The sequence below is a fragment of the Cnephaeus nilssonii genome (genome assembly GCF_951640355.1).
Source record: "Cnephaeus nilssonii genome assembly, chromosome: 18".
Lineage (NCBI taxonomy): Eukaryota > Metazoa > Chordata > Mammalia > Chiroptera > Vespertilionidae > Cnephaeus > Cnephaeus nilssonii.
In genome coordinates this window covers 14,299,467-14,304,609 of record NC_137089.1, presented here as the reverse complement: position 1 = coordinate 14,304,609, position 5,143 = coordinate 14,299,467, and positions in this window count along the sequence as shown.

Sequence of the window (5,143 nt, the reverse complement as noted above, 5' to 3'; positions counted from 1 at the left end):
AAATCAATAAACAACAGGTGCTGGTGAGGATGTGGTGTAAAGGGAACCCTTGTGCACTGTTGGTGGGAATGCAGATTGGTGCAACCACTACGGAAAACAGTGTGAAGATTCTTAAAAAAATTAAAAATGGGCTTGCCTTATGACTCAGCGATTCCACTTCTGGAAATATATCTGAAAAAAACCCGAAACACTAATTTGAAAGAATATATGCACCCCTATGTTCACTGTAGCATTATTTATAATAGCTAAGATTTGGAAGCAGCCCAAGTGCCCATCAATAGATGGATGGATAAAAAAGCTGTGGTTCATTTCACAATGGAATATTATGCAGCTGTAAAAAAGAAGGAAACCTTGCCCTTTGTGACAGCATGGATAGATCTGGAGAATATTATGCTAAGTAAAATAAGCCAGTTGGTGAAAGACAAATACCATATGATTTCACTTATTTGTTGAATCTAATGAACAAAACAAACAGACTGCACTCTGATACAGAGAACAGACTGACAGCTGGGTTGGGGGACTGGGTGAAAAAGGTGAAGGGATTAAGCAGTACAAATTGGTGGTTGCAGAATAGTCGCAGAGATGTAGATTACAGCATAGAGAATACAGTCAATAATATCGCGATAAACAGGGATGGGGTGAGATGGGTCCTTGAAATAGTGGGGGGGCCACTCTGTAAAGGACATGGTTTTCTAACCACTGTGTTGTACATCTGAAACTAATACAGAATCATGCTGAATGTAAACTGCAATTGAAAATTCAAAAACAACAAATACCCAGCAGATTCAAGAAAAACTTTTATCTCTCCCTTAACTCCTTAAGAGAATTTGCGGGGGGGGGGGGGCGGGGGAGGCATCTGACCCAGAAAGAGCACTATTACCAGAGATAATTTTTAAAATATATTTTATTGATTTTTTTACAGAGAGGAAAGGAGAGGAATAGAGAGTTAGAAACATCGATCAACTGCCTCCTGCATACCACCCCTACTGGGGATGTGCCCACAACCAAGGTACATGCCCCTGACCGGAATCGAACCTGGGACTCTTCAGTCTGCAGGCCGACGCTCTATCCACTGAGCCAAACCGGCCAGGGCTACCAGAGATCATTTTTATTGGAATGACCCAGCGGAGTGGCAGGACACATCTAATTGCCAACACCTGCTCTTCTAATCACCCTAGGAATTACCTTCTCCCCTTTGGACCCTCAGGCCCTCTCCCGCTTCTTAGCTCAGGATGTAATTATATTTGCTTTCTCCTGCTGACTCAGTTATTAGACCAGACGAAGACCCTGGAAGGGTGGGAGGAACATTTTTCCCTCCCCTATGGCAGTCATGGCAGCTGCGTATCCCAGACAACATTCTAGGTGCCGGTCCTGTGTTTGTACATTGAGTCCTCCCTGTGGATGGATTCCCTTTGAGGTCGATGCCAACTTTGCGGCTTTTTCATAGGTGAGGACAGAGCAGTGAGGCCTCCACAGCTGCCCAGGGCGCAGGTCCAGACGCAGAAGGTGGTGGTCCTGTGGCTCCAGGCGCCACCCCCACCCAGCTCAGCGGGCTGTCTGCTGCCCTGTGAGCCCTCCCATCGCTTCCCGCGGGAGGAACATTGTATTCCTAGACTCTGGCACAAGAATTTCTCTTGGGGAGGAAATGCTCTCATTTCCAAAAGGACGGCTAGAGAGAGGGACCCAGGGGAGTGGACCCCGAGGGGACAGGAGCCGGGCAGGCGGACAGCTCACGTTCTGTGCCTTAGAAACCAGCAAACTGGACCTGCGGGCCTCCGGGAGACGAGTGGGAGGAGAAGGAAGATGAGATGCAGGCAGGCGGACGTGGCTGGAGGGAATCCCCCAGCGGCAGGAGGGCCTTCTTTACTGAATGTAAATTTTCCTGAAGAGCAACGTGCACACAGAAAAGGGACACCTCGGTGTACAGCCTGGTGGGTTTTCACAAGGGAACCAGCACCTGCATCGGAAAACAGGGCATTCGGAGGAGGCCCTGGTTCCCCCGCTCTGCTTCACCAAGTTGTAAGCGATGCAGGCTCTGTCACCACGTCTCCCCGGGGCTCCTGGGAAAAGACAACTGCTTCCTAACCGCTGGCTGTGTGTGGCTCCCGCTGCCAGGTTGAAGACTCCTTCATTCCCCAGGATGGTAAGCCCTTCCCTTGCTCCACCAAGGCAGCGGGCTTGGAATTCCCACACCTACACTGCCTTGGGAATAAATGGCCACGTGAGCTGTGAGCTGGTCAAGGTAGGGACGGCAACGTGTTTGAATAGATGTACGATGGTGTCCCTGAAACACTGCCTGGAACATGGAGCTGTGAGATGGCTTGTGTCTCCTTCATAATTCCTGTGTTGAGGGCCTAACCCCCTATGCGAATTGGACACTGGGCCTTTAACGAGGGAATTAAGTTCAAATGAGATCGTGCTTCAATATGACTTTCGTCCTTAAAAGACGTGGGAGAGACGTGGGAGAGTGGGGCCCTTCGGTCCGTGTGGTACACAGCCAGTCAAGGCCATGTGAGGACTCAGTGAGAGCAAGCCAAGGACCAGGCCATGGAGAAACCGACCCTGCCCACGCTCTGATCTCGGACTTCCAGTCTCCAGAACGGTGAGAAAATTCATTTCTGTTGTCTCAGCCACCCGGTCTGTGGGATTTTGTTGGGGCAGCCAGAGCTGAACTAAGACACGTGGTTAGGATGCAGCCTCTCAGTGGGATAACTGGCCAGCAGTGGTATGGTGATAGATCTGTGACAACCAGCTCTCCAGGGACAATGGCCTGATTTACAGGTTTGCCAATGACCATGTTGTAAATACTCTGACTGTGGCTGGTTTCAGGCTATCAGTGTGGTGTCACTGAGTGCAGGGTTAGGGTTAGGGTGCAACTTGGGCTTTCATGCCACTGTCTGTCGGCCAGTCCCAGGAGCAGGCATTCCAGGAGCTCATTGTATGGCAGGATCTCATTTGCTCGTTTTTTTTTTGTTTTTGTTGTTATTGTTTTTAAACTTAGATTTTAAAAAAAATGTTATTGATTTTTTACAGAGAGGAAGGAAGAGGGATAGAGAGTTAGAAACATCGATGAGAGAGAAGCATCAATCAGCTGCCTCCTGCACACCTCCTACTGGGGATGTGCCCACAACCAAGGTACATGCCCTTGACTGGAATCAAACCTGTGACCCTTTAGTCCACAGGCTGACGCTCTATCCACTGAGCCAAACTGGTTAGAGCTGTTCTGTTTTGTTTTTGTTAATCCTCACCCAAGGATATTTTTCCCTTTTTTTTTTTTTTTTAAGAGAGTGGAAGGGAAAGAGAGAGAGAGAAACATCGATGTGAGAGAGACTCATCAATTGGTTGCCTCCCACATGTGTCCTGACCAGTGCCAGGGGTTGAGCCTGCAACCTAGGTACATTCCCTTGACGGGGACCCTGCAGTCCGCAGGCTGATGCTCTATCCACTGAGCCAAACCAGCTAGGGCTCATTTGCTTTTTTTTAACTTTATATAAAATGGTATTTTACTAGCTTTCCCCTAGTCTCACTCCAAACACACACACACACACACACACACACACACACACACACTCACTCACACGCTCTGGTCCAGGGCTCTCAGGACAGGAAGTGACTTGAATATAAAGTGGATGTATTCTGCTGTCCCTCTGCTCCTTACCTTCCATCCGCATGTGTTCGACACGTTCATGGGAGACGGGAACAGAGCAGAGTTGGACACCGGGGCCGGCTTTGGTTTCAGAACCCACCGGCTCTCCCTGAGGGCCCAGAGTGGGAGAGCTATTTCCCAACCCTTCTGTGTCTTCATGGTTTCTTTATTCATGCAAACCAGGAAATTCCCAGAAACCCCTGCTTTCTTTCCCATTATTTACCCAACCCATCTTAACCTACTTGTGAAAGAAAATATGTGCTAATTTCATATCCATCGTGGGTTTCACATCTCCCCAGAGCAGTTTTTAAAAGTACTTGAAATTTGTAACTGCGCATCAGGGATGACTAACTGCATATTTTCCATTCCCCTCCAACTCAGGTTGTATAGAGCAGTGGTCGGCAAACTGCGGCTCGCGAGCCACATGCGGCTCTTTGGTCCCTTGAGTGTGGCTCTTCCACAAAATACCACGGCCTGGGCGAGTCTATTTTGAAGAAGTGGCGTTAGAAGAAGTTTAAGTTTAAAAAATTGGGCTCTCAAAAGAAATTTCAGTCATTGTACTGTTGATATTTGGCTCTGTTGACTAATGAGTTTGCCGACCACTGGTGTAGAGCATATACCAAGCTCCCTCTCTGTCTGGGCAGCAGCTAATGTTGAAGAATCTGCTTGTGCCTATACCAGGGCTGCAGGCACAATCTCCATGGCCTTGATTGTGAACTCTTGGTCTTTGCTGAACGATGACGAGAAGAATTCAAAGAGCCCCACCCCCACCTACAATTCCTAGTTCCTGTTTCTTCTGCAGGTCCCCACGTCTTTAGGAAACGGGGCTCTGCTCGAGGCAGGCTGCTGGCGTTCCGTTCAGGGGGTGTGCGCCTGGCATTGAGCATCTGCCCAGCACAGCTGCAGCGGATCTCCGCACCGCCGGTGCCCCGGCCTGTCCCTGTCCCACGGGGATGCCAGGGTGGCCACATGTTGGTGATGTGGCTACAGATCCTGCTGGATTCTGTTCAGGAAGATGTCCTTCGAATTAGGGGACTGTCCCGAGGCGGCTGGAGCAGGCTTGGGCCAGCACAGATTGCTGATGGTGGGCCTCTCTCCCCAGCCTCTCGCTCAGTGGCATCACATGGGTGGCTTGAAATTGGACCACGGAGGGAATATTCACTTGAGGGAAATCGTCAAACGGTACAAATCAGGGCTTTTTCTTCCTCTCCCCCCGCCCCGCCCCTCGTCCCCAAGCATCTTTTACAGCACACAACTGGAAATATCCCTAAGGAGAGAGAGAGAGAGAAGGAAGGAAGGAAGGAAGGAAGGAAGGAAGGAAGGAAGGAAGGAAGGGAGGGAGGGAGGGAGGGAGGGAGGGAGGGAGGGAGGGAGGGAAGAAGGAAGGAAGGAAGGAAGGAAGGAAGGAAGGAAGGAAGGAAGGAAGGAAGGAAGGAAGGAAGGAAGGAAGGAAGGAAGGAGAGAAAACCCTCAGCGGAGCCAGCAGCCTGTGCCACC